Consider the following 22,738-nt stretch of genomic DNA (forward strand, 5'->3'; position numbering starts at 1 on the left):
AAGCAGTATCCTATGCATGTGTTAGAGCTCTTCAAAGCACATGCAACCCCTTCCTGTATCATAAAGATATCCACACAGAGACGGGACAGGTCAATCACCGAGTGGGACAGTGCAGTCCCCCTTGTGATCACTTCTTTCTCTGACTTTTGACTTTCAGGACTTTTGACTTCCTGTAACAAAGCGAGTTTTTTGTGGGAGCCCCTCTCTGCCTTGGCAGTCCGACATGCAGCGGGCTGCATGTCATGAGCAGTCCTGGGTCAGGCTGGCTCGCCCATCCTTCTTTACCCTATTTCTTTCTTTTCTGCTGGCAAAAGTCAAAAGTGTTTGTGTGTACTCTTTATGCTGCTCTCTGTAACCACATATTTTTCAGAGCAAAGTCGGTTTCACTCTTCACTGGGAATCCAAGGGGATGTACTCTTAAATAGCAAATCAAACCAAATTTTGTATGAAGGTGGTGTTTGTATTGTATTTCATCTTCTACTGGCCTCCATTCTTCCAGTCCAGAAGCAGGTGGGGACTCTGTCTCCATCTCAGGAAGCAAATTATTTCACTTTTGTGAGTAACAGAGGTGGCACAAACAAAATATATCATAGAGTGAAAAGTAGAAAAGGCCTGCCAAATAACCCAAATTAGGTAAGAAGAGTGATCTGTGCTTCCTGTATTTATGGAGTTGGCTTGTGTTTCCATAAAGATTAATGTAAATGGTAATCTTTTCTTTGCAAGGCTCAATATGACCAATCCTGTTTGTGTTAACAGTCCTTGTTTAGTATGTTTCTGATCAAGAACTTATACAAGATAAATAGTAAACAGTAATTTTGCAGCTTGGAGTTTTGTGAAGCTGTGCAACTGATTTGTTTCAAAGGAGATACTGTAGTTGTATATGTTCGTTCCTTTCTCAGGGGAGCTTTTCATTGAACAAAACTCAATTTTAAGAGGCTATAGAAGATTTCCATTAAGTCTAAAGTGAACAATATTTCAGTAGAGGACATATTTCATAAAAGTAGCCATATAGATGTAAAATCCATTTTCAGCAAGACTGTGTTATCACTTTTAATCTTTTCTCCATAATGCTTTCATTTTGAAAGTCTATACAATTCTTAATTTTAAAAGATATTTGTGAGTATTATCTGCTTTTTTTGAACAAGACTGTATGGCAAAATATTTCAGTTGTTATTATTCTTATGTGTAGGGAAACCAGGCTAGAATAAATTATTATTATGTGAGTGCATAAATTATTTGAAAACCGTATGCAGAGGGTAGTTCTCAATGATACACTATTAAGTGTGGTTCTTCAAGTGTTTTTCCTTGTTCTGGTACTATTCAGTATTCTCACTGACAGCTTGGATGAAAGGTTAGAATGTACACTTAATAAATTCATAGAGCAGAACAAGCACATTGGAAGCAAAGAGATTGAAAATGATCTTGACAAAGTAGCAGAGCAGTCTAGGAAACAGTGGGTTTCCAGCAGTTAAATTAGGGCAAATGCAGAATTGTACATAGAGCTCAACATAATCAGCTGCACATAAATATAGATGGGTAACAACTGGCTAAGCAGTTCTGCAGAAAAGATCGGATCTCAAGCTGAAGTGCTACTTCAAACAAGGCCAGGCTACTGGAAGGGGAGTAACAAAGCATCAAATGGGATTGTTTCACTTTAGTCAGCACTGATAAGGCCTCAGTGGAAGAGCTTCACCCACTTGCAGGAACTGTAGCTCAGGTAGGATCCAAGAAAAGAGCAATCTGTGCTCAAAGATCTAAAGCACATATGCCTTCAAGGAAAGATTGAGGGGTTGTTCAGTCATGAGAGGATGAAAGGAAGATGTGGTAGCCACCTTCTTGTAGCAATGAGCGACTCTAAAGAGGAAGGGTTTTAGCTGCCATGTATGCTATCAGTAGAAGAAAGCAGTAATAGGTTAGATTTCAACAATGATGGTTTAGTATCAGCATCGGGAAAAAATTTAAGTGTCAAGGAAAAGTGGAGCCCTGGAATAGGTTGTGTAGGGGGAATTAATGGAATTTTCAACCTTGCAGATATTTAAAAATAGATTAGACAAACATCAGCAGGTATGACATTGGTCAGGGATGGGTGAGGCAATCTCTCAAATCACCTGCTAGCCCTACTCCTTTAGTGATTTCTTTTTATGTGATTATGATAAGGATAATAATTATACATACAAAAACTACTTTGGATGGCTCCACAAAATTCCAGGGTATGTAACAGAAAACTTAGCATTAATTCTGGAATTTATTGCATGGCCTCTATTCACATTAGATTGAAGCAATGATACTTTTTCTAATTTTGCCCATGTCAGTACTGATTAAAATTGCTAGGGTCTGATGGCTTTATGGATGATCTTTGTGGAGTAAAGAGAACACAGTCAGGTGCCTGTGGTAGGATATAAAGCATTCATAGTTGTAAGAAATTTTGGTCTTTATTCTACTTAGAGTCCATGGAAAAAAGATGTACACCGTCTTGAGATTACCTAGGGAATGGGTGAATCACCCTCCCAGAGGTACCTTTGCCTCTCCTTCTACGTATTCTGCAGCAAATATGTATCGGAGGTGTAATCTTGGTCTTTCCTATTCTCAGTCTGAGATACCAAAAGTCTTGATTTTCTGAGAACGAAAATGCCTAGACTTCACAGAGCACTATGTGGGAAAATTATAATTGGCAGAAAATCGGAGTGCATAATGTAGTGTGGTCTGTTCTGAGCCTTGGTTCTGTGAAGCCCATTCAGTATGTCATTTATGAAGGATTTATAGGTGTTATAAATACGTAATGGACATGACTAATATGTATTAGAGATAGTTGTACACCAAGTTTACATAAGCCACTTACTAATATGTTGGATTCTTATTTATTGTTTGTTAGTCCTCTAAATTGTTTACTCTGTATCTTATGTACAGTGTATGTGAGAGACAATATAGCTCTTTAAGCCAGAAAATCTGCTATAAAAAATTACTCTGTACAGGGATAATATTTTAATGAAGATTTTAAAGTACTAAGCTACTGGACACTTATTTTTAAAATAATAGTATGTTTAATCTTGGATAATGTTTTGGGAACCATGCAGTAAAAGACCTTTCTCCCTTATAATCATTGTGTGGCTAACAGAGAAACTGTAAAATTTATCCCAAATCTTTTCTTAATGAAACATTTGCATGACTAAAAAAAAAAACAACCAATAGAAAGGTCTCATTTATAGGGCTTTTTTAAAAATTGGAATTACGCTCCAGCAACGGTGATGACTAGTTATTGTTCCTTTTGTCAACAGGCAAGATGAAGGAAGTTCTGGCAGCTTACCATGTCCTGGGCTCTGCAGAGTTAAGTGAGAAGTGCACCCATGTTCTAGCATGCACCACATCGCTTCTTGGGTCTGGAGTGCCAGAAGGATCCCAGCGCTGCAGACTGAGACGGCTCTGAGCACCTCAGTACCCCGTTTTTGACAGAACCCAGGGACGGCAGTATTACATACCAATATTACCTGTCTGAGGCAGGTTTAATTTTATAAATTAAAACCATAAACTCTATGAGTTTCTAGAGCATATTTGTGCTGTTGAGGATGATCTGCTCAGATGAACAGTTTTGCATCCATCGGAGAGACAGGTTCTTCTGCTGGACCAGAAGATGACTGTGGACTGTATATTGTAACTAATACCATTTATAGCATCTCCTAGTGCAAAAAATTGAAGAACAGGTTGCAAGAATATCCTGTAGGGAATAAGACATGCTTTGTTTTGATCTACAAATTTTTAAAAAAGTTTTGTTTTTTAAAGATAACCACTTTTACATAACACTATGTGTGCAGTCTATGTGCAGCTCTTCACTGTGGCTATCTATATCCCAGAGATGATGAATTCCTTGTAAGGCACCTCAACTTTTTAAAATTTGTGATGAATACTTGAATTATGAGAGTATAATGAAAAACTAGAAGGGAAAAATTCTAGGGCTTTTATCTGACTAGGTGTCTCCAATTACTTCCTGTTATTGTCATAAAAGGAGAAGGAAAGGGCAGGAAGTAGAAATAAAATACAAAAAACCCACATTGTGTTTCTTTTTTTGGCATATGCACCTGTCTAAATGTGTGCTTGATCTAATAGCCAAGGGGAGAGAAACAGCTAAAAGTTAGCTGAGCCATCACCTGAAAGGTCTGTGTTTTCGGGCAGTATTTGCTGATTTTGTCTCTTGAATAGCTATAGAAAAGAAGGAATATGTATATGTCCCATCATATGTGAAAAGGACATACTTGCCATTCCTTTATTTATTTCTGCTCTCACACAAATTAAAGTGTCAGTTATTTGGAATGCTGTCGTCTGTGGTCTCTTTACGTTTGTTTAGTGAGATCTTTTCAGCAAGATCATTCCCATTACAGTGTAACTGCATGGTGACCACAGCTTTGGGCCTGTATAATAAAGATTTAAATTCAAATTTTTTTTTTCTCATCATTTTCTCTACTCTTATGTTGTAGCTACAAGTCTTTAGTTGGAATCCTGCTCATGGCTGAACACTGGTTAGAAGCTTTGGTGAAAAATGTTAGAGAGGAAGGTATTTATATGGTTGGACCTTCTTCTCCTTTGTATTGTTAATTACAACAGGTTAAAGGGCAGAGGGACACAAAATGTTAGCAAATCAATAGTGATGCTTAAATTCAATTTGCACATGAGGTCCCAGGGCAATAAGGAGATCAGGCTCTTCGCATCCCAGATTTAAGGCTGTACTCAAGTATTTGACATCTGGTCCCTATTAATTTCTAATCCTGTAAAGATATTGGAGGAAGAAGCTGAAGAAAAATTGAGTCTAAGCTGGGTTTGATTTGCTATGTGTGATATATATATATATGTGTGTGTGTGTTTGTGTGTTTGTGTGCGCTGAACACAAGCAGTGCTGTATATCAGAGTTCAAAAGCCAGTTAGACTCTTTTTCCTTCTTCCTTCTTATTTTCTTTATCAAAGACAAAATTTTAAACTATAAAAATGTCCTTCATGTAGCAATTAAGTTTGTGTGAGCAAAAACTGCACATTGCATTTCAAAAAAGAATGGGGTCCTGACAAGATTATCCTAGCCATGCTGTGTTATAGGCAGGGGTTTATCTCAGTGTGGTTAGCTCATAGCAAGCAGCTGAACTCATATCAACAAAACATCCCTGACCTTTAAAACCTTTTAGTTGGGTGCCACTGCTGCATAGGGATGACAGAGCTGACAGAGCGTTCACTGCTGTGAAGTCCATACCAGTGCATTTAAATACAAATGGAGTCAGACAACAGGGTATCATTTCAGTTCCCTGGTCAATTTAAGCTAAAATAAGGCTGTGCCCCTGCTCACAAGGGGAAGGCCTATCTTCCCCTTCTGCCCTGCTCACACCTCCCCACCGCCTCCCTCAAGATGCTGCATACCTAAGAGGCTTCTTGGTCTGATTGAAAATGATCACGTGTAATAGTTCAGGTCTTGTGCCATCTCTGACACCAGGGAGAGGATGGGAATGAACACCTTTTTATCAGCAGTTTAATTTTAGGTTGACTTACACTGATAGAGAGACCATATGCCTTCAACTGTCAATTAACTAATTTTATTACCTAAACTTTCTATTTCAACACATTGCTTTCTTATGTCTAAGAGGTGTTCCTTGATTCAGTAACATTGCAAAGAAAATAAAGCACTGGAAATTAACTAAATCCATAGAAAATAATACTAATACCATCTTTATGATTAACTGTGCAGTGACAGTATTTGAGGTACAAGAAAAATACAATGCCATTCAAATTCAAATACAATTGCCATTCAAATTACTCTGAATATCAAAACTTTTTCAGAAAAATAGAAGTGAAAGCTGTGTGCTGGAGCAGTACCAGGCCTGCAGTACTGTAAGCCTGCTGTGCTACAGACCTTTAGCTATTAGTGAGGTTTATGCTTAGTATGTGGCCAGCTGGGCCCACCAGAACTGTACATGCTTGAGCTTGACCATGGCACTGTTTGAATTTGAATGACCTAAGGAATTGCCCCAAGAGCAGGGCTTTATTTTGGAGAAACAGCTTTTTGTCTATGCTGTACCAGAGGCTGCTGGAAGTCTGACCGTCCTGTTGGGTGAACTTTTCTGTGTGACTGCTGCCCATCTGTTGAAGGAGTGATTAAAAAACAAAATACAACAAAACCGGCAAACCTCTTGGCACTTCAGTAAGGGCAAAGGTTGGAGCTTTTTGTTCTTTGGATGAATCCCCCTTTGAGATGCCTCTCCATGCTTTCCCTTGGCATCTGGACAAGCCCGTCTTTGTGAAGGGACATGAATATGGAGAGACCTGCAGTGCACCCATCTCTTTTGTCAGCTTCAAAGGAAAGTTTCAAAAGTCATTAATTTCTGGCGGCTTAAAACATCTGAATGGGGGCAGTGCTGGCTTTACAAACAGTATTAGCTGACTCGGATGACTTGGAGCAATTCAGTATTTGCACAGTTAGAACAAATACTTAATGTGAACTGTGTGGCTTAGCAGGCAAGAGTGTTGGTTTTGCTGACTGAATGTAATATGTGAATATGTACTTCACATTCAAATAAGATGGTCTTGAATAATTTCCTTAGCAGACAATAATCCATTCCAAGAATAAGAACATCTGTTTGGGGCCCAGACCTGATATAAATAGTAGGTTTAGAGACAGGTCTTTTGTCCAGCGTTGTTTGGATACTAGACATCTAAGAAACAGTTGACTCTTTTGGTCACAGCTGATTTTGGTGTCATAAGGATTTTGGTGTCAAAGTATGAGCGTGTCTCTGCTACAGCAAACCACACCAAATCTTACCTGTAACTGCAATTCTGTTCCTGCTGCCAGTCTTCATTGCTGTAATAGCACAGGCTTTTACAAATATCAGCTTGCTGTAAATTGCTTACAGTTACATTCCCTTGGTTTTGAACTATGTGTGTGTGTACATGTTGCTGTTGATTCATCCTACATATACATAGGAAACTTAACAGTAGTCATTTATTTGTTGGTTATTACTCAAAAAGCCCAAGCTTTTTAGAATCCAGACCGTATTTCATAAGCAATTATGTTACTTTTTAAATTCTTTGTTGCAACCTAGAAATCTAGGTTTAGCTTGGATATTAGGAGAAAGTTCTTTACTATGAGGGTGGTGAGGCACTGGAACAGATTGCCCAGAGAAGCTGTGGATGCCCCATCCCTGGAAGTGTTCAAGGCCAGGTTGGATGGAGGTCTGAGCAAACTGGTCTCATGAAAGGTATCCCTGCCTGTGGCAGGGAGTTTGGAACTCTATGATCTTTAAGGTCCCTTCCAACCCAGGCTATTCTATGATTCTATGAAATCTTGTCAAATATTAAGTAAGGAAGTGTAAGATAAACATATGCAGATATTCTTCCCAAGAATGCCAAGGCAGTGGAAGGATTAAAGAAAAGGTTTATTTCAGATGCAAGGACCACTTCTTTACAATGTTGCACGCATCAGGCCTCCAGGAGCAAAAGGCAATTCTCTGCCTCCTCCAAGGCTTTTTGTATCTTCTCTCTCTCCTCCCCCCACCCTGTCTGGCCCAAGGAGGCTTTGTACATGTCTGCCAGCAAGTTATCTCTCTGCATACCAGAGAGAAAGGCTGAGAACTTCTCTTGCTATGCGGGCCAGGAGGGGGGGAAAGCATTGAAACTGCCCTTGAGAAAGAGTTACCATTTAGGCAGAAAGCCTTCCTAGTGAAAACCGAGTTCTAACTTTCTATTACAAATTCTTCTGGAAACTTATCTGTTCCTACAGGAAGTCTCACAGAAGTTTCCAGGCAGCATACCATTTATTCTAATATGTAAGCAGACAAGCAAAGTCACCAGCGAGCTAAGTAACTTCACTGATATTTCACAAGAAGTTGCTGCACTGCAATCAACAGTCAACAAAACTGATGATCATATGAGGAAGACAACATCTTAAGAAGTTATCACCATGATTTTTCTCACTCCCTGTTGTGTTTGACTTCTGTGCGCAGAGCTCCTCTGTCAGCAGCTTCACTTCACCTGAGCTGCTCTGAGAGTTCTGTACCTGTCCCCTCTACATCTTGCAAGAAGCAATTATGTTGTATTACTCTATATGATAACCTTCACTGCCTTCCAGGAGTCACTGGTAAAGGGTCAGATGTTATCACTGTTTTCTTAAAATGCATGTCAGAGCTGGAAGTTCTACTTTTCACCAAGGCTCCCTATTGCCAGCATAGAGCGTTAAAAAATTTTCTACCTTTGTTTTACTACTACTAGGAATAAGCAGAAAAATGTTTGATTAACTTTAAAAGAAAAAAACAGTGTGAAAAAAGTTGCCACCTTCCAGCTCACAGGGAAACAGATGGATTCAGTATTAACTAAAGCAGCTGAATGAAATGTTCCTGAATGTAGGAGGCAGTGGTTGCAGAGGGCAAGAGCACAAGCTGTGCCCTGCCTGACCTTACTACAGGGACCTGCTGCCAGAGCTGCTGTGAGGCAGATAGCACTGCCCAGCCATGGCTCCACAAGGCACATTTCATGGCAGACGAGCTTCAGCAGGAGAGAGAGCGCTTTTCCTAGCTTATTGTTACTCATGGGGACAGCACAGCCATCACAGTGATAGCAGGCACTGACTGGGAACTGAACTGAAGCTGTCTGTAGTGGCAATATGGAGCATTTTTAAAGCAATAATTATTATTCCAGATTCCCAAGGCATGTGGTGGATTCACTGCCAGTGGGAATACTTACGTCAAGCTTTGTAGCCATTCAAAGGGTGGTGATGCCCTGGTGCAGGCAGAAATATTGTGCTTGACATGGGAACTGTTGCTGACATGTTCTGTAGAGGATCAGAAGGACCTCAGCTGCTGATCAGAAGGACCTCGAGCTCTCTGTTATCTAATCCCAGACTCCTTTTACAGACACCACCCTCATTTTACTCCAATATTCACTTTGCTTTCATACTAGAGTTCATGCTCTGTCTCCATGGGGAGCTGGCAGTGCAGGGCTCTAACACTCAGTGGGTGTCAAAAATAGCAATTTCAGATGTACCTTGTAATAGTCAGCCAAACAATGATGTTTTCTTTAAAATCACAACTAGGTTAGTTCAGACTGAAAAAAGTAAAGCCCCTGACTCTGACTTAGGCACAAAGCATCCCAATAAATCCATTTGAAACTGGAAAATTAGCAACTAGGTATTCAAAACTGTATTACTTATTGCTTTCAGTAAAATTCTGGAAGCTAGCCAAAACCAAAAGAGTGTTTACTTTTTTGTGTACGAGAGGTTTTGTTTTGAAAAAACAGACAAAATTATATGTGATATCCAGATCAGATTCCTACCACGTAAGAGCTATAAACTATGTTTGTTAGTCTTGCTTTTGCTGAGACACTGAAGTGTCCTGTGTGATACAGATTTGGACGGTTTCAGGAATTCTTTTCCCCACAGCCTTATTTATAGCAGATTTTGTCAGATTTTGATTTCTTGTCAAAAACATTCACAACACCCAGATTAGGATCTGCTGTTTGGTCTATTTTGTTTTTATTGTTCAGCAACAAAAGAGCTGCAAAATAAAAATCAGAATGTAAAAGTGCGTCCAGGTAAGCTAAGGCAGAGACCTGAATGCTTTCCAGCTGGAAGCCCCTGTCTGATGTCACAGATAACCTCCCACAGCCTAGCAGTGGGTTTATTAAGCAACTGATAAGTGCTGTTCTGAAGTTTCTCTGCCCTGCCTTGCTCAAAATCATGCTTGGTTCTTCATGGCCAATGTGAGGTGCAAAGTACCGTGGCTTTCTTTAGCTTGGGTAACAACTGAAGCACTCGCAGGAGGAATATCTGGAGGAATAGGCTCTCTGAAGAAGTCAAGCCACAAGTTGGGAGAGATGGGATCTGTCATTTTTGTTTCCTGAAGTCGCTCCTTTTTGCAGCAGGGGAAGCAGGAACAGCCCCTAGTGTAAGTAAAACCATCCCTGCAAAGTTTGAACAATTATTCCCTGCAGAGTTTGAACAATTATTGTCATGTCTATCTGGAAGACACTCAGAGAAATCTTTCTTTTTCTTTTTAGAGGGCATATTGTGTTCATCAGCCAGTTCTTTTTCCATGGGCATTCTCACAGCCTCCCTGTGTTTGCCACAGTGACAGAGTAAGAGAAAGATTTGTTAACATAGCTTTGAAATTGTCATAATTTCTTCACTCCTTAATGCATCTTAACTTCACATAACTGATTTCAAGTACTGTTACAATAAGAAAATGGAGTTTACGTAGCTGTTAAGGTAATCTCCAAAGAGAAGGATATTTGTTCCAATTCCAGATCCACTTCTCAGGCAGTTTTACAGTCAACTTCTGCAGGGAATACCAGAGCAGTGATTCATCGTTAAAGGCGGTCCATCCCATCTCAAGGCCAGAACATTGGATTTCCCAAATGTCACAGTTTATAAAATTTAGTCAATTATGAGGTTCCATTTTTTGTGCTGTCAGTACTTTTTGTCTGTTTGTATTTAAGAATTTCCAGCCCAGAGATGATGATTATTTTTTTTCTTTATTCATAGGCATAAATTCAGGTGCTCCAGAAGCACTATAAAACAAATATTAGGTGATAAATCAAAGCAGTCTTGGAAAGCATCACGTGCCATGGCAGAGACAATCAATAGAAGAACCTATACATAGCAAATTAGTTCTGTAATAAATTGCACTCCGGGCCCTAGGCCCTTCTTGTATTTAATCACTTTGTTATCTCTTCCTGTAATAGTACAGAGTACTTGCCTACACTGATTTGTAGGATATATTTGTGCTAAGAATTACAGACTGAATTCCTGTAGTTCAGTTGCCTCTTGAAGTTCATGGCAAAGCTTGTACAAACTTCTGTGGGACCAAGGCTTGGTTCAGGATGATAATTATAGATTAGTTCATAGCAGAGACACAAAATGCTATGCAGAAAGTCACAGTTCTTTGCCACATGCGGAAACTCTTGTCTACATTATGATGACATCCCTGTGTAACTGAACTTGCTGCGAGCCAGTGTGGACATAGAAGTCCAAGGGAGACAAGTGTGCTGGATGATGAAGATATCCATGTCCTATGAGTGTGTACAGTAACCTAGCCAGTTTTTCCCCCACTTAATGGGAATCAATTAATCCTAAATATTCAAAGCTATCGACAATTGAACCCAAAAGACACAAGAAGAAAACACAGAGATACAGAATGACACAATTCGTTTTTTTGTAATAAACATATTTCTAATCTTACCCAAAACAAAAATTCAGTTGCCACCTTAAATGAGTTTCCAGCGGTTCCAGGGACACATTAGGCTTTGAGGCGAAACAAGAGCTCTCTTGTCCCTAAGATTCTTGATCTTCAGTCAAGAACAATGAAAAATACTAAAAATACATAGAGGCCAATTGAAGATGAAGCCTCTTCAGTAGCAGTACCACTTTGAATCATGAATGCTGCCATTCAGGTTTGGAAAAGCAACTTCAAAGTCAGTGACATGTTTACCTGTCTCAGTGCTCTGTTGGTCCTTCCTCCTATCCTTGCTGTGTTTCTGTTTGTGCACAGGAAAGCTAAAACCATGCTCTGAGTCATGGCCATGCAATGGAGTTGAAGTCAATGACCAGTTTTGCTTCATTAAAACTATAATGAGTGTTGCTGGTCCTGGAGATGTTGGGGACTGCTTTGTGGCAAAGCTGTGTACATCCTTTCAGGGCAGCTGGCCACAGCAGAGCCAGCATGAGTGTGTCTTTTGGTCTTTTAATACACACTCCTAGCAAAGCAGCTGCCATGTTCCAGGTAAACCAAGGAGGAACATCTGAGCTCAGAGCTCCAGCAGCACGGCAAAGCATTCTGATGTAGACAGCTACTGACCTGCTGCAGCCTGTGAGTGTGGGTTATATAACTTCCAAATGCAGATGAAAAGAGTCTTGTAATAAAGCTTAACTCCAGTCTTAGGCTTCTCAGATTATTAAACTATACATTTAAAAAAAATCAGATTTTTTGCAGTTCCCTTTGCTACCATATATTCCAGTCAGCTTAACTCTTTTCATCTGTCTTCTTAAAAAGTCTTGGTTGTTAGGAACCATTTGTATCTATTTTGGAATATCTTTTTAAGTGTCACTCATGCTTCAAATGTGCTTATCAATGGCAGTTTTATATTCTCAGAGATGAGGATGGGCACTTAAGTGGGTTTAAGAGCAGTTGTCTGCCACACTTGGCACTTTGTATCCACAAGGTCATGCAACCCCCTGTCAGGGGCACAGTTGTGGAGATTCTCTTCTTTTCCCAGCTCCAACACTTGCCACCTTTCTTACTGCAACCCATGGACTGGGATGACAGGTCCTCCCCGCCGGGCCCAGGAGGGGGTGGTGTGTCCCGATGGGCTTGCCAAGAGATAAAGGGCTGAAGCAGTGCCCGGGAGCTGGGTGGTTGCCACTGCAGACTTCAGGGAGGGATCTTTGTCAGCATTCCTGGGTCTCTGCATAAAGGTGAAGGGAGCCAATTACTAGCTAAATGAAATATATATGCCATTGAAGTTTAGACAAGACAAATTGCATTCATTGGAAGACTTGAATAAAAACACTTCTCAAAAGTAGTCTCACTCCAAAGCAAAGGCTGTTTGCCCTAGTACATTTTTCTTTTGGCCGGTATAAATTTACCACCTTTCTTTTTTCAGGCACTGTTAAATCTTTTCATCCTTTCAGAATCAAAGTGATTTCAGATTTCTTGCTTTCCCTTTACTTTTTTCTGGCTCACTTTTTTTGTTTTGTTTTGGTTTGTTTTTGGTTTTGTTTTGTTTTGTTTAGAGGCGGTTTTTTGTTGGGTTTTTCTGTTTGTTTGCTCGTTTGGTTTGGCTTGGATTTTTGCGTACTGGCCGACGGTGCCCAGCGCCTTTGCCACACCGGTCATTCCCTCGGCCCACAGGCGGGCTCCTGCGCCCCGCCGGCCCTGCCGCGGGTGTCCCGGGCTCCAGCGGGACCGTGCGGGAGAGATCCCGGAGGCTGGCGGCAGTGCTTCCCTCGGCCACCACGGGAGGGCGCCCTTGGCCAGCGCGGTGCCCCCGCCGCCCGGGTAACCAGGGAATGCCCGGGGGGGCTGGGGAAGGAAGGGGCTGTTCTCGGTCATTGCTGTCCGTCCTCCGTCCTGCGCTTTCCCGCTCCAAAGTGTTTCAAAACACTCAAATGAAAGGAAAAAATACAATCGATAGGCGGAGGTGGGAATGGAGAGTGGGTAGGTAAAGAGGGTTTTCCAGCAGCTTTTTCCCTTCCGAGGCAGGCTCAAGCTTTCACGCTCCAGTCCCATCACCCCTTTCCTCTAATTTGATGAAGCCTGTCACTCAGCCACACGGCGGGGAAAAAAATATTGAAAAAATAAACAGAAAAATTTCGTTTTGATTCTAGCTCTATACTTGCAGCCCATTCTGTCATTACTTCCCTTGGAAGTGACATACTCTCCTGCGATGACCATTAGCAATTTTATTGCAGAAATTTTCTGCATTCCTCAGGATTCCACTGCAGCTGAGCGCATCCACAGGCTGCTCAGTGGAAAGCAAACACCCACACAAGTCTCTGTGCACCCAAGCTGGGCCTGAGGATTAACAGCTAAGAGATTCGCTTTTATGTCTGGGCACTGAGGCGCTCACGGCACTTGCTCCTTGAACTGGTCCATGTGGCTGGCCATGGAGGAATGGCACAATGCAGAGGCCAGGACAAAAAGTAGGTAAACTGGCCCCCAGATTTCCACAGCAATACCTTGGAGCCCTGTCAGCTGACTTCAAGCTCTGTCTCTACCCTAGCAGACAAACCTGACATGGGAGCTTCCTAGTGTAAGCAGAGTGACAAAGATGCTTTCTATCAAGATGGCTTAGCCTAAGCACAGCTGTGCTTGAACATGCCTGCCTACTGTTTCTGTTGCCTTTGAGCAGCATGGTCAGAACTGACTTAGTGTCATGCTGTGTGGATGTAGCTTGACAAAAGAGCCTATTTTGACCAGATCTTCATATCTCAAGAAACTGAAATGTAGCTGGCCAATAAAGAGTTGAAGTGACCTTTGAGGCATCTTGTAAAGGAAAACTGAGAAGGAATGTGAAGCCAAATCTTTCACCCATAAGCTCTCTGAGATGCCACAAAGTTCAGCAGTGGTTGCAGAGCACACAAACCTTTAAGGGGCATTTGAGAACAAGTGAAGATGTTTCCTGAAGCAGAGGCTATGGAGGTGTGGAGAGAACTTTTATTATCTGCTTGCTGTCTGTGTGAAGAGTGAGAAGTGGGGAACTGCAAGGGGAGTTACTGTACACAGCTTTTCGCACTGGAAAAAGGAAAAGCAATTTGCCCAAAAGAGAAACCTCATTTCATCTTCTCACAGCCTGAGGACCTTCATGCTTGGAGAAGTGGAAGTCAGTGTGAATATTCAAACTGGGCAATCTGTAATGTGAGCAGTGAAAGAAAGTGCTGCAGTCAGGCAGAGACTGATGTCAGTCCCTGGCACACTGGTTAGTAACTGCTTTCAGGCAAGGTTCAATCCGAAGACAAATTGAACTAACAATTTGATTGTAGCAGGAGATGAGAAAGACACAGAAAAGCAGACAAGGAGGTCTCTTATAACTCAGCCAGAACAGAAGGAAATACTGAGACCTCCTCCATCATGTGGGGTGTTTCAGATAGAAAGCCTCTACCTTTGGCATTAAACCTTAAAGACCCAGAAACATCAAGCTGCTTAAGCCAAAGCAGCTAAGCCTAGGTTAAACAGCTAGCAGAAATGCCCAGTTGGAGCAGAAGTGGCAGCCAGGGTAGTAATACTCATTCGCTTGGACAAATTTGTATTCTTCCATTTAATCAGTGGTTCTGTCTGCTTTGCTGTATGTTCCTCAGCAGCTGTAGCTCTCACTTTCCACACTGGGCAGCCAGGGACAGGCTATGGAGCAAGAAAGACAGTGGTCTCCTTCATGCCTTAGCAAAATCAAGACATTTCCCTGTCTTGTGTTGCTTTGTCTTTGCCCTCTTCAACACACCTATCCTTCTCTTTCCAGCTTCTTGTACCATCTTTTTTTGACATGCTCCTGCTCCTCCATCTTTATATGAAATCCCCACATTTAAGGAATTTTGAATTGAGGTTCACCTTCCTCTCTCTCCGGAAACAGCTTTTCTCTGTTCCTTCGTTTGTGAGTCTATGGGTCAACTCCAAGGAGAACTTAACGAGTATGAACTCTGATTGCTTTACATGGCTCTTGTACAACCAGATAGCTTTCTGTATGCACACATGTTGTGCTTAGTGTAAAGAACCACCTCTTTCACAGTGAAAACACAGCCCCTGTGCCTGGCAGGCCAGCTCTGTGGCTTTTATTGCCTGTCATAGAAGAGAGATGGCTGCAAGCAGATAGGCGGAAGGGCAGGTTGAATGGATTTTCAGCTGTGAAAATATATCAGCTGTCTCCCCCAGACCCAGAAAGATTGAGTGCAGCCACAGAGCAAGTTCTGTTCACAGGGGTAAAACCCCTTGAGCTCCCCAGAGCTCAGCCTGGCAATTGAGGAGCACCCTAGGGGTAGAGATCTTCTTAACCCAGTTCACATCTCCTTTTGCAGTCCCACTGCTGGACTGCATCCAGTGGTGCCAGCATGGCTGTGCTTTACAGAGCCCCACGTGAACTTTCTGGAAGTGTTTCCAGAAGGCGCCTGCAGCCACCCTCCCAGTGAAGTCATTAACAGGCCATGTTTACCCAGAAAAAATAAAACTCCTCAAAGAATGTGACGTATGCACACAGGGAGGCCAGTTGCCTTTTTTAAAAGAGAGTGACACACTTGAAGGCTGCCAGATTCTGCAGCTCTTACATGGTGTGCGTGTGGTGATTTTTTTCATATTATTCCACATTTGCCTGGGTCTGATTTTAATTAAAAACAGATTGAGAAGCTTGGGGGGAGGGGGGAAGAGAATTAGGAATTACAAAAGCCAAACACAAATCCTCTGACGACTGTCGCTGCTTGGAGTTACGACATATGCAGAAGATGGCAAAAGTACTGTCAGTGAATCACCATAGAATGCGTCGATTTGTTTAATTCCTCAGGAGTCGTGACATGACTCATTCCCAACCTGGAAACCAAAGGGAGGTTTTGAAGGAGAAATGTTGGAAAAGCAGGCTCTTAACGAAAGGACGAGGACAGTTTTAATTCTAGCCTTTGATAAAATTTCATTAATGCTCTGCAATGTGATTGCAAAACAAGGCCATCTCTGTTTGGTAACATCAGGCATTCGTGTTAGCAAATTGGCTACACGTGGGCCAGACAACTCTGAGTAGGACTTAATTTCTGTCACTGACAACTGCTTTCTGATGTTTTGATGTGTTTTTTCATATACTTTTTAAAACCCAGTTTTGTAATTGATGTGACCACTCTGCAGGCAGGATCCTAAAGAAGTTAGGTGCTCTAAAAATTCTGCTCAAAAGACACCATCCTTTTTCAGTGGAGATTTGTCAAGCACTGCATCTGATTCACATGGGAAAAGAAATTTTGATCGTATGAGTCACTTCGGTCTTTGGATACTTAACAAAATGTATGGTGTGATCCAATGCATGACTAATGTGTTTGTGTATTTAAGAGTCTGTGGATGCTAATGGAAGTTACAGAGCCGTATCTAGAAAAGAAGACACTTCAGCGCATATCAGTTCATTAACTTTCATCTATCCATAATCAGCTGCTGTTTTATAGATCTAAAAAAGATTCCTTAATGCTTTGTGTGTTTTAGGACTGCACTTCAAAAGTCCTCTACATCAAGTTTTGTTTAAACATCCCACTCATCTGCCATTAACCATCTCATTGTGTTTCATTTCAGCTCATTTGCAAAGCCTGCGCTCTGTCTAATTAACAATAATTTTGTTGCTTGCTGCCCTTCTCCGACCTGTCACTCCCTAGTATGTTCATGAGAAATTTCAGCCTCCTTTTGTTAATTGCATTTGCAAAGTGACCTTTATTCTCTCTGGATACCTTCATTATTCACAGGTAGTTACTAAGTAACCTGTAGGAATGCTGGAGGCATTGTATCTCTTATTAAGAGTTGTGCTCTCTGGCTGTTCAGTGTTGGTGTTGTGCGACTGAGAGCCAAAACCCTCTGGGATTGGCTCTGCCCTCCATTTGAAAAGGATGCTTGTGAACCAAACTTCTTGAAACTTTTTAATTAACCGGGACTTTCTAATGACAAACTGAGCTTGCAATAGCAAGAAAAAATGTAGAGAAAAGTCCTTATATTTGTCATTCTCTTAAACCAACGGTTTGCATGTAACGATTCAAACAAAATAATTAGCTGCATTGTAAATTAATACCATAATGAAAATTAGTGTTAAATAATTTCTATCCACCCTAGTGGTGGATTTCTGTGGTGAGAATTCATACTAAGAACTGCTCATGTCAAACTTAGTGAAACTTTGTGAATAGTTTCATTTATAACTGGCAGAAGTTTGAAACACGTTGCTTTTGAATTTTCTCATTCTTTGAATCCATGTTTGTAATAGAACCATAGAATGGTTTGGGTTGGAAGGAACCTTAAAGATCATCTAGGTCCAACCCCTCTGCCATGGGCTGGGACACCTTTACACTAGACCAGGTTGCTCGAAGCCCCATCCAACCCAGCCTTGAACACTTCCAGGGCTGAATCATCCACAACTTCTCTGAGCAACCTGTTTCTATGCCTTACCACCCTCACACTAAAGAATTTCTTCCTAATATCTAATTTAAACATGCTTTCTTTCAGTTTGAAGCCATTGCCCCCCATCCTGTCACTACATGCCTTTGTAAATAGTCTCTCTCCACCTCTCTTGTAGACTCCCTTCAGGTACAGGAGGGCCACAATTAGGTCATTCTGAACCTTTCTTTTCTCCATGACTATTTTAGACTTTACATGCATACATTTTTCAGCTCTCTCATGTGTATCCTCTTGACTCATTTCCTTCCCTTTCCTGCTTTTGGCTGTGTTTTGCACAGGCAATATACCATGATATTTGAACACCCATCACATTACTTTGGCACCACACTGTAATGAGGTATGTGGGCAGAATGAACCAGAAACCAGTTTTGAGCTCAGAGTCCAAGCCCATCTCAGTTGACATAGGTAACATTATCTTTGTCTCATCCTTCAGCTGTTAGTACTGAGCAGAGTTGTCACAGCATGAAGGAGCCAGGGCAACCGAAAATACCTTCTGAGTCTCTCACAAGTCAAATATAGTGTCATCCCAGTCCTGTGGTGAATTTAAAGCAGTTCCAGTAGTGATGCCAGACAGTAACTCCAGTACCTAATTCTGAACCTAACGGAGAAACGACATAACAGAAGAAGAAAATGAAAGTTTCAACCAGTCTGGCCCAGGCCAGTAGGACCAGAAAGCATTTTCAATGATCCCACCACTAGCTTTAGACAAAAAGAAAGGAATAAGGGCTCTCTGTCAAGTTTGCAGTACTATGTCCCAAGCCTCTTCTCAGTCAGTGATAACCCCTTAAGGTGGTCAGCATTAACCCATTAGCAGGAGGATTTGACAGCCACTAGCACTTGAGCCTGTTAAAACCTTTTTCTTCCCTCCCTGGAAGTGTTCAAGGCCAGGTTGGATGTAGCTTTGAGCAATCAGGTCTAGTGAAAGGTCTCCCTGCCCATAGCAGGGGGGCTGAAAGTAGATGATCTTTAAGATCCCTTCCAACTATGATCCTATGATCTGTCTGCCTTTAAAAAAGAACAAAGGCCAAATGCATGTAGCAAAGAAGATGCTAAGCCCATCCTCTTCTGAAAATACACATGCTATGAACCATGACCTCCCTCTGTGTCAGCCCACAGCACTGTCTTAGCACTAAATTCTCCTTGGTAACATTGCAAAACACCTGTTCCTTTAATATTTTATTTGTCATGCTGTTATAATTGTTGCTTCACAGAGTACCACTAGAACATTGCCCTTCCTTTTCCAGAAACCATACAGATCTGTACCACTGGTGTTGAAACTCCACCAGTCACAAATTGGCTGCTCAGCAGTGTTATAAGTGTGTTGTAGTATTTTTCACCTTTAAGGCAATGCAATCATCAGACACTGATTTGGGATTATTCTGTTTCCCCATGAGAGGTGACACTTGTGCTATTTGCAGGGTTGCGACATTACCTTGGCTTTTGCTGGCATCTGCCTGATGCCTTTCCTTGCAATGCCACCAACTCCTGCAGCAGGCATGGGGGGGCTGACAATGGCTGCAGATCCTGCTGCGATCAGGCTCTGTAACAGTAATATCAAACTGCTGAGCCTAATTTAAGGGGAAGACATCTTGATTTAGAGACAGTGCAGGCAGTGTTGAATTTTTGAGGAGCTCCTAAGTGCTTACTCCATTGGGAGCCAGCTGCAGAGCTGTGGTCTGGATACAGGCCCTGGCATACAGCTGACATTGAACAGGAATAGGTTTACTCCATGGTAATATCTGTTTAACCCTGGTGAAAAGTTCCAGCAGATTTTTGTTTCTTGTTTATTTTGTTGCAAATGTATTTTGGGAAGGTGAATTTATTCATGTGACTGCACTCTGGCTTTATTTGGTAACTTGACTGGCAGTTTTCATTTTGTTTAAGCTGCCCCAACCTGCTGCACTGTTTGAAGTAAATGGACAAAAAAAGGAAGAAGCATGTGTCAGGAAAAGAGGGGAGAAATTGTGGCTCCTTTGATGAGGTGGCAAAGCCTGTCTGAGATGAAGGGAATCTCTTACTGCTGCACCAGTGCTGCTGGAAAGTCGTAATAGCATTTGATATCGAGAAGCCTTGTGTGCAACTTTGAGTTATCAGGCTACAGGCTCCCTGGCAATAAGGGTTTCTTTTTTTCCTCAGAGCAGTCTGGTGTCTGATATCTGCAACCAGCTGTTGTGACAGTACTTTGTCCTGTTTCTGATTTAAAAATATACCACTTGCCACCCACTGGACCAGGAGCAGGAGCTGACTATGCCCACAGCATATCTTGCTATTGGACTGGACAGTCACCCTAGGTTCTAGGGGAGACTTCTGTTTCCATGAACATTAATTTCTTTGGAGTGACCAGGCCTGACAGGTCAGAGGGAATGTTATTGCAATAGTGCATTTGCAGGAGGCATTTCTCTGGGCTGTGCTTCACCTTGGTTAAAAAGAAGGTCAACTTTCTGCCAAAGGATACAACTTCAGTGCACACCAGACATCTGAGTAACTATGGTGGAGTGACACATGGTGGCCAGAGTTAAAGTCCAGACAGGAGATCACAGTGGTGAGCTTTCCATCTTGCAGGAAAACCTCTTTGGGCTTTCCTTTCACCTTAGACTGACCACTTGTCACAACAGCTCTCTGTTTCTAGGGAAGAAGTATTTAAGAAAGTCTTATGTCCTTACTGTGGAGTGATATAGAAGCAGAAGTCCTTTCCTTGCGTGTAATCCTAAAGCACGTCACTATGTGATGCAGAGCCACCCCATTAGCCATTTTGTAAGCAAAATTTTGGACTTTTGGTATATGACTCATACCTCTAAGTCTGTTCTAGCACAGGCAAAGGGTGTGTGAGGGGCTAATGGAAAATTGTCCAGCTTTAAAATGTAGAGTCAAAAGGCGCTGACAATGGTGAAAGACTGTATTTGTGTCATCATGCCAGTATGCTGATCCATCAGTGCTGGTCCATGTAGAATACCTCTGTGACAGCTTTCACAAAGTCATACATCAAATTACAGGCACACGTGAGTGCCTTTGGAAAAATGGCTTTTGCAAAACTCATTTTCCCCTGGCTACACATTCAAAGTCTGTGAATGGGTCACTGTTGATACAAATAGATAAAGAAAATAGGGTGGAGTAGTGTAAAATTGGGTAAAGTGCTTTACAGTGATGGTTTACAGCAAAGCAGGTAGACAGACCTCTCACCAATCTCTTCCTCTCCCATTCACTGTTACAGTGCTGCAGCATGGTGAGAGGCTGTAACAACCAGGTCATTTTGAAAATGAAAGAAGAAGATGAAAATTCAGAAGAATACAGCTGTACTTGTCAAGAAAAGCAAGTCAGTAGAGCAGAATTTTGTCAAAAGCAAATGTTACTGTTTGGGGAAAAATGTATGATTTGGATTTGGATTTGGCTCTAGAGCCTTATGATGCAACAAAAGGCAGTGCTCATTTTTGCTTTCTTCCACCTTCAACCCAAAAGGGTGATGAGGACCATAGATAACTGTGTGTGTGTCCCAGGGCAGACAGCCCGAAGGGATCTCATTAGCTCTTGCTCAGCAGATATAAACAGCCAAGACAAAGTACAGTGTATGAACATCACACCAATGATATCTATGGCAACAGACAATGCCAGAAGGACCCGAGAACATTCTGGCCAGCTTGATGTTTACTGACTTCCAGATTCTGTATTAAATGTTGTTACTGAGAACATGGATTTAAAGTGTGTTCCAAAATCAAGAGAGATAAGCAGTAAAAAAACTGCGTGTAGCAAGTGCAGGGTGAGAAGTCCACTGACTGCATAGTGAAATTGTCTCACCACAAACCCAGTGCTAGCGCCTTGCTAGTTGAGTGTGAAGTGTTTCTCCAGAGGGCCCTGATACAGGTATCTGGACCACCAGGGTTAACCAGGTATGATGCTTTAGCAGTACCAGTTTCTTACATATCATGAGCTACAAAAAATCCTTGACAATGACGGCCTGGAAAGCAGGTAGGTGAGGGTAGACATCTGCTTCTCACAGCATGTAAAATGAGTCTGTGTGAAGCTTAGAAACTATTTTTTTTCTCCTGCCATGAGACTTCGAGAGGTTTGGAGACCCCAGTTCTCATACGTAGTTCAGACACTGTGAATCCTGATTTGGATCTGCTCCTGATAAAAATACAACGAGTACAGAATTAATCATTATTCTCACATCAAAGACTGCAAGGTCAGTGTCTGTGAATGGCTCTAATTTCTTGCATATCCTACAGCAACAACTAGACTGTCCCAGTGATCCAGACTGATGCAGGACGATTAATTTCCACTTCCTGAGGATGCATCCCACCAAACAACAGGAATGGCAATAACTGCAGAATTTTTAGCAATTCAATATATAACAGAAAAAGATAATTGTTTCAGATAATAGATAATTCTTGGTTAAAATAGTTGTATGTCTGGTCTGTAACTGCACTGTATAGACCTTTCCTCATAATTTACGTGTGTTGAAAACTTGAGCTATGGTCTTCAGACTTTACATGATTGTACTTAGTAAAAACTGTATCAGCGAACTGCAGAATCATAACAATTTCTCTTTCTCACATTCCCTTGACTCTACCATTTGCTAATCCATCACTACTCTTTTCATCCTAGCCTTTCTGTTGCTGCAAATGATCCCTGTCTAAAAACATAAGAAGTGGCAAAGATAATGTTTTCCTTTATTTGATTGCTACTCTCCTTAATGTGATTTTTCTCTCCCAGTGGGTGGTTTTGTAGCACCAAATTCATGGTGGTGAAGTGTGCATACACATAACATCCTACCTCATTTATGGTAGAAGGACCCAGAGACCTCAGCAACAGAGGCCTTCCATATCTAGGTCACCAGTGTGCAAATAAGTAGGTCAGTAAGGAGTGGAAGTAGGTTATCCAATTGTTATGTGGGGTGAGGGCTGCTGATCCACTTCTAGGGTACATTTTCAGAGCACAATAAAGCAGCATCACAACTGACATTGACATTGACTGGTGTCCCCCGTGGCGATCTCCACAGAGATGCCATGAAATAAATGGACAAGGAAACAAAACTACCCTGTCACATGGGAGAGGGCACACCCGGGTCTCAGTGCAGGCATATTGGGAGAGCAGCACGTAGCCTGGCT

General features: G+C 41.7%; 1 protein-coding gene across 2 annotated transcripts in view; it reads left to right on the forward strand.

Moving 5' to 3' along the window:
* The window catches only part of SCAF8 (SR-related CTD associated factor 8), a 148,951-nt gene that overhangs the window by 82,322 nt on the left and 43,891 nt on the right, over positions 1-22,738 (forward strand). The window contains exon 21 of one of the 2 annotated variants that reach the window (XM_064649218.1): positions 3,276-4,429. The exons of the other annotated variant lie outside the window; for it this stretch is intronic. The gene's annotated coding sequence lies outside the window, so the exon portion shown is untranslated. Of the gene's footprint in view, positions 1-3,275; positions 4,430-22,738 lie in introns of those variants that run through there. 2 annotated transcript variants of the gene reach the window in all.

Source organism: Pseudopipra pipra, chromosome 3, assembly GCF_036250125.1.
Source record: "Pseudopipra pipra isolate bDixPip1 chromosome 3, bDixPip1.hap1, whole genome shotgun sequence".
NCBI classification, from domain to species: domain Eukaryota; kingdom Metazoa; phylum Chordata; class Aves; order Passeriformes; family Pipridae; genus Pseudopipra; species Pseudopipra pipra.